Here is a 12,796-nt window from a genome sequence, read left to right as displayed (position 1 = left end):
ACATAACGGTGATGGATTAGGGAGTCCTGCAGCATCCCAGCCTGCATGCACAAACCCCACATGTACCCTGGTGATGTCCGGAAAATTAAACGCATGGAAATATCTCACTGCTGGTACACGACATCTGCTCTCAAATTCCCCCAAAATCATGCTGGCAAAGCACTACTCAGCCCTCTCACTACAAAAAAAACCAACAACAAAAACAACAAAAAACGCTAAGAAGGCAAATTTAGGCTCTTCCATTGAAAACCAGCAACCATCAATGCCAGTATCTGAGCTGGAATGCTCCTGACTTCTAAAAACACTGCGCCGTTACTTTTCAAATGTGGAAGTCATATATGTATTCCACGTAGATGATATTACAGTAGGATTTTTCTTTTCAAAATTACCAGTTGCAACATTAGCACAAGAAAGTTTATGTTTCAGCTTTAAAAAAATCAATTATCTTCCAATTTCTTAATTTTGAACCTATTATTATTTTATAAATGGTGCTATGCTGCATAATATCAACAAACTGTTTGAATTCTGCAAACAAGACCTTTATGACATCACTATTTCAGAGCAAACATTAATGATGTTTTGAGAGTTGGGGCCTGGGGTGCTCACTAACAGCTCTTTAAATACTGACAAGGATGTGCTATTAAGTAATGCAAAGGCTCTAACTCCACATTAGCTCAGAAACCAAAGAAACTACATCAAAGCCTTACTTTATCATTTTTAAATTTTGCTATTCTTTGGAATATTAAATTTCTTAATAATATATGATTTTTTTTTGAGAAAGACAACAGCTGTATTAAATTTCCTCTCACCAAGAAAGCAATCTTTATCAAGAATAAATACCCCATGGAAATCGAAATGACGGGAGGTTTCTAGCTAAGTGAACATGCCGATCTGAACAGAAATCTAAATCCTATCAGATCTCATTCGAACGAGCTCAACAAAGTCCTGGGCTACCCTGGAACTTAGCTCTTCTGTTCCAAAAGTTGGCTGAGCTAAGATCATCACACAAGGCAGGGAAGGAGAGAAGAGGAAAGTCCACCTGGCAGCCTCCATCTCTTTACTTCCAGCCAAAAGTCGCCTCTCGGGCGACCCCGATAACAAGCCCTCCCCATAAGGAAATCCAGCATCCACACTGCCCCTACCGTCCCCAAGCAGCCCTGACGTCCCTCTCCCAGCCTGTGAATGGTCTTCTAGTTGCCCCCCAAGTTGGTGGCACCCTCCCCCTATTCCCCGCTACACACACACACACAGAGCAACGGCAGGCTTCCCAAAGCACAAACGATTACATTACCCACACTTCAAACCCTTCAGAGGCTCCCTGGTGGAATTCTTCCCCCGCCACCGACACTGCTCACCCAGCCTCACCCCAGTTCCCAGGTCCCCCCTGTCCTGCTCCTACTTCCCACTTGCCTCCAGGCTCATTTTGACTGATTTTCAAGGAAGACTTCCCTCCCTCCAACCTCCGCAACTTGTTCCTCTATTCCTAGAACATTCTAGGCTAAGTCAACTTCTGACACTGCTAAGCTCACAAGAAGCAAATACATTTTGCTTACTAATGTGGGTCCACCCTCTCTCCCCTAGACACACAGAAGTGCACGTGTTATGAATAAATGAATGACGGGGTGGGTCTCAAAGGGACAGACAGACCTGCTCTCACCCGTCCCGACCCTTCTGTCTGTAGAATATCAGAAGCAAAACCAGAAGTACCTTTCCTGAGGGTCTCTTCCTGCTGACACCCTTCACTGCCCCCAGTGTCTGTTCAAATAAAACCCAACGCCTTCCAAAGCCCTTCACCCCAGGCTCTCTCCAGGGTCCTCCCCAGCAGGGGAACACTCCACCCTGGACCACACAGGGCACTCTCCCCAGGTCCCCACCCCACAAGCCTCCAGGCCTCTGCCCGGGCTGCACCTGCCACCTGAGCCACACTCTTGACTCCTTCTCCTGGCTGACCCTTACTCTGTCCCCACGATTGAATGTAGAGCCCATTTCTTCCAGGAAGTCCTCTCTGATAATGTCCTTTAGGTCTTGGCAGGGCTCCAACTATAGCAACAGTACATGGTGACCAACTGCGTGTTTGCCCACTCCTTTGAAACCACGAACTCTTGGGGGCCACGTGGGAAGGAGTGAGAGATTACAAGAGGGGTGGGGGAAGCAAAAAGCAAAAATCACAGCCCAAGTCCCAAATTCAAGGATTCTTTCTCAGAAAAAATTATAAAATATTTCACACATGTGCAATTTGGCTACTATTTTTGTGGCTTGTGGACAGCAAGAGCTTGGTGTTCTAGTCCAAAACCCAGATTACATGCAAAGAAATGTATATATTCATATCCAAAGGAAACCAGAGCTGTTCAACAACAGTTTGCAGTTAGAATAGAAAGGAACTTTGATAAAGGCAATCTCTCTCACCCTCCACTTTCTTTTCTGGCATCATATAATTTTAGAAGTATTTGCGTAACTAAGAGATGGCTACAGACCGTGATTCTGCACTGGAGTGTTTGGGGCTGAGGAAGCCCAGATTACATGCACTGCGTAAATGCAATCACACCAAAACACTGATAGGTGCCGTGGTGGTGGAGCTGATGTTCCAAAGCAGGCAACCTTACTCTGTAAGAGAACTCTAAATAGAAAGTAAGAAATACAATGATCTGTATTCAATTTCATTCGATATATGGGCCATTAACTGATAGAATATCTTCACTAATGTAACCCAAAAATAAATTGTCAACGTCGATTTTCTTCATCTGACCGTTTTATGCTAACTTTGGTTATCAAAACCTCACTCCATATGGAAAGCTCAGGCCTATGCTGCAGCAGTTACATCCCGTGGAAGAAAGCCGATCAAGGGAGAACTGGAGAGTTTCCCTTCAGAAGCTGCTAAGTCTGGTTTTGCACCTGTACGTCATTTGCAACCACGTCATCGTCAAGGAGTAAGACCTTACCACTGTGGGGCGAAAATCACTGCGGTGTTTCTGAAGCATCAAAGATCACTGAGCTTTGTGAAACTGTCCTGAGGCACTTAAATCGTATTTTTTGTGAAAGGCTCCAAAACTGACCCAATTCACCAATCCAGGTACAACAGGGAGGTACCGGAGTTAGTAGAGAGAACATGCCCTTGAAGTCTGACAAGGCCCTGCTTGAATACTGCTACAGCATTGACTAGCCGCTAAACGGACCAATTCCTTAAACCCTCTGAGAAGGCTTCCCAATCCGCAAAAGGGGGCTGCCACCGCCCACCTGGGAGGCATGGATGAGAACGCAACACGCAAATAGGGCTGCCGACTGGTACCTGACACGGGGCCTGACTAGCTTCCCTCCGCTGCCCTTCTCCCCCTTTAAACTTGCACTGTTCCCCCTGGTAAGGATCAAACCAGTGGAAAAGACTGCCCGAATCTTCTGTGTATCCCTGGATACATGCATTAAATTTAGGAGGCCAGAAAAACAACTGCCTCCACCCCAGTCACTATCAATGTTCTTAAGAGTCTGGGTATTTTTAACTCAATTTTTCAGGGAGACTATTCAAGAACTTTGCAAGCACCATTCTCCAGGTTGCCTCCCCTCCCAGCGCCCATCAATTCTCACCTCAGATCCTCTGTCTGATTGACTTCTGTTCATTGGAAAGCGAGTCCAGTAGGGTGGCGGCTCCCAAGGACTCCCTCCCTCCCTCACAGGTGAGTGTGACTACTTTCTCCCCACTCCAACTCCAGCTTCTTAGAAGTCTACACTCCCGGACCCTGCAGACTCTGCATCTTCCCAAGACACACACGTGGCCACGACCCTTCTTACAGATTTCTTCCTGGCTGGCCCTGCCCAACCCCCGGCCTCTTAAGGATAAATGGCATTAGTCTGAAAATCGCAAACGCCGCAGACTGACACACCAAAGCTGCATGGTCTGGGCTTTCCTCCAACCCAGGCACAGCCCTGCCCCGCCTCAGCCTCAGCCTGCAGCTCTCAAGATGATCTAATTCACATGCGTGGCTGTGAACACCAGCTAAGAATGACGACTCCCATCGTGTATCTCTAGTCCAGCTCCTTCACCTGAGCCCCAGGGCCATAGACCCGAGTGCCTCTTTGAAGTCCTAACTTGGATGACAAATGGCATCTTAAAAATGCCTCATGTCCGCCATTTACTCTGGAATTCGATTCCTGGCAGGTACCTCCCAGACACCCCATTTTCTTAACAGCCCCAGCACCCACCTATGTGTTTGAGCTCACATTCAATTTCCACTGTTCCCTCCCCCAAGCCCTGCCTTGGAATCAGTTCTGTTATATCCGTCACTAAGCGTATCTCAAGTCTGATTCTGCAGGAACCACGGCCGGAACCCCACAAGCTCAGAGCATGGTGCACTGAGTCACAGTCCTCCAAAGGGTGCTCCCTGGAGGGGGAGGCATCTCCTGCCACTGGTCACCTCAGAAGGCACTGTATTCTCACAAAGGAGACCCAGGAGAAGAGACTCAAGGTTCTCCCGTGGTCTGAGTTTTGAAAGGCCCGAGGTGTGGGGGAGCTCCTAATTAGCAGACACACTTGCCAGTAAGCAGACGAAGATGGAGGAACCCAGGCAAGGCTGTTCTCACTCCGACCCCTGGGCCCTCGGGAGCCACGGGAAAGGCCTGTGTCCACAGCATAGCCCGGCCATCACAGATCCCAGCCTGCATTTGCCAACCCGGACAGACTAGACTCCTTCTACTTGCGACATTTACTTCTGATCTGTTCCCCACCCACAATGTGATGGACTCATTCAGATATTCTCTCCTGTCTCAAGCGAGACAAATTCAGTGAAAAATGAAGTGTCTACATTTGGACCAGAGCATGAAAAGAGAAACAAGGCCTCATGGTCAGCATGATGGTGGTGGCCAAACACTTCCACCGGGTGAGATGAACCATGGTGGTGGTGAGAATCCAAGGTCCTACGTCGGCCAAAGCATGTTCCTTCACAGTTGACTGGGGTGTTGGAGACTCACTACCACAAACTAACGACAAGGCCGACAGTGGTGGACGTCAGCTGCAACAGACACGGAGTCAGCTCTTTACAGCCAACATGGGTTAAAAGTAAAGGCCGGTGCAGGGAGGCCTGCACGGCTGCTGAGGCAAACCACAGACCCGGCTCTGAATGCCCACTGGCTGGAGCAGTGTGGAAGCTACGGTCCCCTTTAGCGGTCCCTGTGTCCACCAGATCCAGGTGAGCCAGCTGCTTAGGAGAAGGGCATGTTGTCCTGATACTCAGAAAAACTAGCCTCGTAAAGGGAACAAAAGAGTGGCATGGAATTTAGACCCACTTCTGCCCCTTTATGAAGGCAAAGTAAAGTAAATGGCACGGGAAGTAAAATGCAAAGAAAAGAAAAAATTAATTAACAAAAAGGTGACTGCTTCCTCCAACAGCTGCTCACCCCGAGCCTGCCAATTCCTCACCAGTGACCACCAGCCAGGCAGCGCCGTCACGCACGTCACACAGCGACAGCCAAGAACCGAGTGCCAAGCACGTTTGTTTAAAAGCAGGAATCGAGCAAGATGCTGCAGAATTTGACTTTACAAGTTTAAATACTCCATGAAAATCATCCCTCAGCAGCCGCATAATTGAATTCGCATCTCACTTCTTCAAAACAATCAAAGAATTTTAATAAGGGCGCATTTGTCACCAAATATAAGGAGGACCAACCTGTTTCCTTAAAGCAAGGATTTTAAGAGGTATCAAACACCAGTGGGTGATGTGCTAAAAAAAATTAGAGAATAAAAAGATGACAAGGATAATACATGGATTAAGGCAGCTGTTAAGTTTTTGCTTTTTAAAGCGATGGAGACAGCACGGAGGGCGATCTAGCTATTTCCAATGCACTGTGTGTACAGCCCACAATTTCAGACGCAACAACATGCTCACAGGGCAGTACAAGAGAAAAAGGAATAAAGAAAAAGGAAAAGAGGAACAAGAGAAAATTAGAAACACACAAGAACAAAAATGACTTTGACAGCACGTACAAGAATTTACGTGAGTGTGTGAGGCCAGGGACGCGGGGATGGTGAGACCCAACCTCACCTGCTCCAGGGAAAGCAGGGGCCTGAGGGGAGCGGCGCTGCCGGGGGACACCAACATGGTCAGCGCCCCTAACCAAAACTCCATATACATGGGTCTAGGCAGGTCTTAAGCTACAAATTTTGGTCACATTTCAGGCTGGACAGTTTTACGCACTTCCACCAAGAGTAGCAGGAGAGAATTAGTCTCTGCTCCTGCACCAAAGCATTGTTTTAAAAATTAATGACTGTGGAATAGTAAAAGCAACAATGGAGTAAAAGTGACAGGAGGAGAACTTGCTTGACCCGAGCTCACTGGCCGCGTTATCTCACTGACGTTAAGATGCTGGCTGAGACCTTACGTTACCAAAACAGACAGACGCACCAGGAGGGAGGTTTAATGCGCTGCTATATTTAGATGCCGGGAGCCATGCCTGGTACACGAGGTTCTGGGTAAACAATGGTGACTGTGTCAACCACTATGGGCTAAGAACATATCCAGCTACTCCGCCAAATCCCAAGGGCAGACTTCAAAAGGCAAAAACAAGCAGGAATTCTCTGGTGGGTCCTCAGACTCAGAGCCAAGCAGTTGCTGAGCAAAATTGTCACCAGTGCCTCCTGTGACAAAAGAGGAGACACTGGCCTGGGGGCTGGGGCAGGGCTCCAGGCTTCCACTGCTCACCCACCAGTCTGTCCAGGGGGAGAACATGGTCCCTGATTACGTTGCACCGATGCACCTACCTTGACTGACGCCTGGGGGATCAGCAGGAGGTGACATGTGAGGTGAACGGAGCCAGCCTCGGTGTAGCACGGTGCTGGCAGCTGTGCCCTCAGCAGTGCCCAGGCTCCTAAACATGACACCTCATCTCCAAGGAGCAGATGGGGAGCGCCGGCATGTAGATCACAGGGCCCTGTGAGGACAAGAACAGATCATGGCCACGACATGCCTTTCCCCTTCATTAAGCATGTCCGGGAGGAACAGAAAATTCATCCAGAGCCCGCTAGGCACCTCATGCAGGTGGGTCTCGGGTCCTCTTTCCCATCACTCACAGGGCTGTTCTGGATATTCTTTTTATCAATTCTCTGGCATCTTCTCCTCCAACTTACCAACAACCAGAAAGTAGAATCTGATCTTAGTTAAGTTCAAGAATCACAGAGCACCGCCTCCACAGCGGGCCCGGCAGCACGTGCCAGGTCTTCCGACCATCACCTGTGGGACCGCCATGAGCCCTCTCCAGACTCAAGGCCCGAGGCCGTAGGCCAGGGTTACGCAGATTCCGTCACTCTCCCCAGCAAAGGGGGACCACCTCTCGGCAAAGGCATCTCACCCTCTTCTGCCCGAGGGAAAGCACAATAGATACACGGGGAAACAGAGCAGATGTTGCGGGGTTAGGCAGCCCAGAAGAGCTCGTCTATAATTCCGTGGCAATGTGGGGCCGTTGACTTAATCACAGGGACAAAGTGAGGATGAAGATTTCTCTGCTCTTTCCCATACTCCGTGATACGCCTTTCCCTGCATAAGCAGTTCATTCGGAGGTCCCTGGCAGTGTTTCTGATGTCCTAACATGGCATGCTGGCTGTCGGGCAGGAAGAGAGTGCCTGAGCCGAACAGGTGCTGAGCCTGGGAGGCAGGAGACACTGGCTCCAAGCCAGCTCAACCAGCGCCTCGTTCTGCCTCTCGGGATTCAGCATCTCATCTATAAGCAAAGGGATGAGACTGTCCCAGGAAAGGCTGCCCAACATAAATGAAATGACAGCCATGTAAAGAAAGTTTCCCAGTTGCCACATTTAAAACGGTAAACAAAGAAACAAACCAACAAACAAAAAGCAAGTACTAGAAACCGATTTTAAGAACATATCTTACATAATCTACTGTATGTAAAATACTATCATTTTGACATGTAATCCATAGAGGAAGTAACAAGATAGTTTATATGCTTTTAGTAGACAAGCCTCAGCGTCTCATGTGCATTTGAACTACAGCACATCTCAGCTCAGACCAGCCTTCTCCCCAGTGCTCCTAGCATCAGTGGCTGTGGCTACTCTATTGAACAGCAACTCCAGGGGTCCCACCAGGGTCCTGGCTGAAAAGCAGGAGTAAGTGCTCTAACACTATCACTAAAAGGATCTCTCTGAAACAAAGGCAGATTCACTTTTAAATGTCTCTAAACCGGTGGGCTGCACTTCCCTCCACCCTTGGCTACTAGACAGCCCTCTTCCTTGCTGACCCCTTTCTGGATGTAGGGAAGCAACCTGGCACAGAACCAGGGCGGACGGGCCGCCAGGTAAATTACCTGCTGTCTGTGTCCAGTCCCATGAAGTCCTCCTTCTCAAACAGGATGCAGAGGAGTGGGATCTTGTCCCCAGAATTGTTGGGGGCACCATCCAGCCACTTAGACTTGAGCAAGATGAAGAGTGACTCAGTGAAGTCCTCAATCCTCTTCTCCACCACCCTGCAGTCCTCGTACATTGAAGGCCAAGTCGGTGCGCGGCTGCTCAGCTACCTCCCCATGCAGCAAAAAGACAAAGAGCTGAGAGTCATTAAGCATGGTGCCATACAGCTCCTCTGCACGTGGAGCTTCTCAAAGGCCTTGGCCGAGAGGAATTCGGTAATGGTGACAAGGCCCACAACCTTGAGATGGGTCTGGAAGCCGCTTCATCCATTCTTGGGCACATAGTGGTGCCTGTAGTGCATACAGAGTGTGCCCTGGGAGCTGCACGGGCTGATCTGGCTCATCAGAGATTCGCTTATAGATGCAAAAGAAATTCTCCTCTGAGATGATCCCCACTGGTTTGACCACCACAGGAAAAGTCTCATAGTCCTCAGCACACTGCAAGTAGTCAGGGATGCTCATGTTGCAGGCCCTGCCGAGAGGGGAGAGAAGATCGAGGTAAATATTTTGCTGTGGGCTGCGGGCGCCTCTGGGTTGCGGTGACCTGGTGTGTACCAGCCAGAAGGCAGGGGAAGCCCAAGCAAATCCAGGGGTACAGTTTGTCCTTCAGAGCCTGCACATGGCTACCGTAGCACGGATCACTTTACCCAGCTTTTGGTCTAGGCTTCCTGCCCCTGCAGAGAAGGGTCATTTCTTGTTTTCTGTTTCAAAGCACCTAGCAAGTCCCTGATGCAAAGTCACTGCTCAAAAATGCGTAATAAAGAAATGAAAAAAGGAACTGCTTTCCGCAACCCCCTTCAGCAGAATATAAAGAAAAGGACAACAGTAGGAGCAAAAGATCTGGATTTCAATTCCAATTTATTTGAACCCCTAAGCTGCAGAATAATGGATAAGAAAACTTGCCTTGTGGAGGAGGGTACAGTTCAGTGGTAGAGCACATGCTTATCATGTACGAGGTCCCAGTACCTCATTTTAATAAATGAAACAAATAAAGAAACCTAATTACCCTTCTCAAAAAATACTTTTTAATTCAAAATTCAAAAACCACCTTGCAATTTACACAACATTGTAAACTTGACTATACTTCAATTAAAAAAAAAAATCCTTGCCTTACAAGAATATATCTGGATTATGGAAGTTTGCAAATATAAAATGCCTAGGGTACCACCTGCATAAAAAGGGGTGACTACAAATTTACTATCCCTACTTTATTAGCTATATTTCCTTCGGGGGGGTTATAACCTCTCAGAGCTAATTTTCTCAGATTTAAAAAAAAGTAAATATTACATGATTCTCAGTACTGCTGAAGAATCAGATAACCCTATGAAAGCATCTGACCCAAAGAGGTTACTCAATAAATGTTTGTTGAATGAATGAATAAACAAGCAAAGTGAATGCTGCTCCCTGCCACAGACCATCATAATGGTACTGCTTGGAAATCCCAAGCCCACGTTCCACCCGTCTCTACACTAATCATGTGGGTGACGTGGGCAGGCGTGTGTGCTTCTCTAAGCCCCAGTTTAATCGTGAATAGAAATGATGGCAATAACACAAACCTCAAATTTTTAGTGAGTCAGTAATGAATCGTACCCCAGCTTTGAAAGATGGAACCATTAAGGAAAACTGGGAAAATTTTCTTAGCAGCCTCTGGGGGCGGCGTTGGTGGGGGGTGTCAGAGGCAGTTGTAGGCAAACAGCTGAATCAGATAAAACTTTGAGCACTGACTTTCTGCTAGTCCTTACTATGGGTCACAGAGATAAACTAGGCACTGTTTCTTCCTCTGAAGAGCTGCTCACAGTCCAAGCTATAAATTCACTGAGTGGGAATGCTGTGTCTTCTGGCATCTTTGGTGCATAGTTGGGGACACATAGCAGGTCCTTACCTCCATAGGCCCTCTCCATATTATCTCTTACAACTACATGGGAATCTAAATTATAACTCAAAATAAAATTTCTACTTTTTTAAAGAAGCTATTGAGGATAAATTTGCTCACTGTCTCAAAAAAGGAACACACAGAAAAAATAGGACAATGCCCAGCACATGAGATACACTCAGTTAAAATTCCCACTGAACCCAGTGGTCCATCCAACTTCAGAGCAAGAAGATGGGTCCTCGTGGCAAGAGGCCACTGCATCTGAAGCTAACAAAGCTAATGGTGCTCAATTCCAAGAGCCCCTGTCACCACCCTTGTTCTAATTTTCTATTTGTAATTTTTTTCTTTTTATTAAATAGAAACTCCCAATTGCATAGCCTTCACCTGACTAGACATCAAGATGGCAGCCCTTCAAAACCTGACCACAGAGATCATGATGGCAGCCCTTCTTGGTGAAACAATAAAATGAAAAGACATTTCCAAAAGACCTCTGTGTAAATCTACTAGGGAACTTCATCCTGGACTGAGGAAGAGGACTGGGAAGGAGGGGGCAATCTGGGGCATAGAGAACTATGGGCCACCTGTCCCACGATGGACTTTAGACACAACCATCACCCTCCAGGAGATTTAAAATGCACAGCGACATAGTGCTATGGGCAAGATTTTTTTTTTTTTAAATCCCTGAATCCCTTGCAGGTCTTGTTTCTACTGAGACACAAATAGATTATGTGTATAATGTTTCACAAAAGCCTTAAAATATTATCACCCCAACTTGACACATCAAGAAACTGAGGTAGAGAGGTTTGTCACATTGTGCAAGATTAAAGAGAGGCCACGACAGACACCATATTTAAATCCAAGGCCCTGCTCCAGTGCTCACACTAGAAAGTGTGACATACTGCCCCTTTTCTGCCCTCTCCCTGCAATAAATCTCTGAATAGTCTTTTCTGTGCCACCTGGAATCACAATCACATCAATTTTCCACAAAGAGCTATGTGACTCCTTGCAGGAAGTAACAAAATCTAAAGTGTTGGGATGGGAGGAGAGATTTGCATTTTCTGTTTCTCAAAGGAAACATGGCTTAAAAGAAACTGAAAAGCACTTATCTAGTCTAAGCCCTCATTGTGCAGATAAAGAAACGGAGGGTCAGAAGAGATGAGGAAAGGGCCTTATTAACAAATATTGCCTCAGCGCAGCACCAAGCCATCCCTGGGCACTGCTGGGGGAGGATGTGGAAGGCCCAGGAGAATGAGCCTTAGAAAATGGAAAGAGAAGAAGCATACAAGGCCCTGTCTCTACACCACCATACAATGAATTTCCACCAAATTACCCAGTATGGGGGCAGCCAATAATTAGGTGGGGTAAACTGGTTACAGAAACCTGGAAGTCTCAACCATAGTGGAAATTCCAACATTTACTGTTTTTTTCCCAGTTCAATAATCAACTCAGTGGGCACTCTGTACCAGGGACTACACTAAGCCTGGAGTTCTCCCAAATACAGATCTCTATTACCACGTGTGCAAACCACATAAAGGCCACCAGAAGAAAAGCGCTCACAGATAACATGGAATTACTGTAACTGAAAGCAGCCAAAGAGCATATATTACTAGGAAAAACTGTGCTGCTAGAAATGGACTCATGGACATAGAAAGCAAACTGTGCTTAGCAGGCAGGAAAGGGGGGATTAACAGATACACGTTAACAAATATAAAATAAATGACAAGGACCTACTATATAGCACAGGGAACTATATTCAATTTCTTGTAATGAGTTCTACTAAAAACAATCTAAAACATATGTATATACATATGCATATGTTGATAACTGAATCTATGCTGTACACCTGAAACTAACATTGTAACTTGACTACACTTCAATAAAAAATAAATTAAAAAAATAAGTAAAAATAAAAGCAATGCCATTAAGAAAAAAAAAAAGAATAATGTAATCCTCTTAGCTGTAGGTCCTGGAGAATCCTGGTTGCAAGCACCAAGTCCACTGGATCTCTCCAGCACTGGCTGTCACTCTTTCTGACCATCAGACAGTCACTTGGCTTCACTGAGGTTACTTTTCTCTTCTGTGAAAGGCTACAGTAGCAACTAACGATGTATAGAATCTCATCATTCACAAGCCCAACATTTATTGAGGACTTCCCATGGGCCAGGCTCTGGAGAGATGAAAAGATACGGTCCCAGATATATTCATGGGTAGAAGAAATTTATGCCATAAAGACATTAATTCTTCCTGTTTTGATACACAGATTCATTGCAATTCTGATTAGAATTCCTACCAGATATTTCATGGAATGTAACAAGTTAATTTATGGTCAGGAATAGTCATGAAACTTCTTTAGAAACACCACTGAGGAGGGGTGGGTATGTCACTCATTTCCACTGGTCTTTCTGTTGTGATGAAAAAGTTCTGGAATAATAATTGTTGCACAACTGTGAGTATGCTAAAAGTTGCTGAATTGTACCATTTAAATGGATGGACTTCATGGTGTGTGAACAATATCACAATGAAGCT

The 12,796-nt window shown here is 46.4% G+C and overlaps 1 protein-coding gene across 35 annotated transcripts in view; it reads right to left on the bottom strand.

Moving 5' to 3' along the window:
• LOC141577675 (uncharacterized) overlaps positions 1-12,796 on the bottom strand; it is a 148,124-nt gene that overhangs the window by 48,643 nt on the left and 86,685 nt on the right. For all 35 annotated transcript variants that reach the window (XR_012506914.1, XR_012506913.1, XM_074363354.1 and 32 more), the window contains 2 exons: positions 8,299-8,869; positions 6,746-6,915 (listed from right to left, as the gene is read on the bottom strand). The gene's annotated coding sequence lies outside the window, so the exon portion shown is untranslated. The remainder of the gene's footprint in view (positions 1-6,745; positions 6,916-8,298; positions 8,870-12,796) is intronic.

This window comes from Camelus bactrianus, chromosome 5 (genome assembly GCF_048773025.1).
Source record: "Camelus bactrianus isolate YW-2024 breed Bactrian camel chromosome 5, ASM4877302v1, whole genome shotgun sequence".
NCBI classification, from domain to species: Eukaryota; Metazoa; Chordata; class Mammalia; order Artiodactyla; family Camelidae; genus Camelus; species Camelus bactrianus.
Note: the sequence above shows the minus strand (reverse complement) of the source record. Positions and strands in the feature narration are given on the sequence as shown.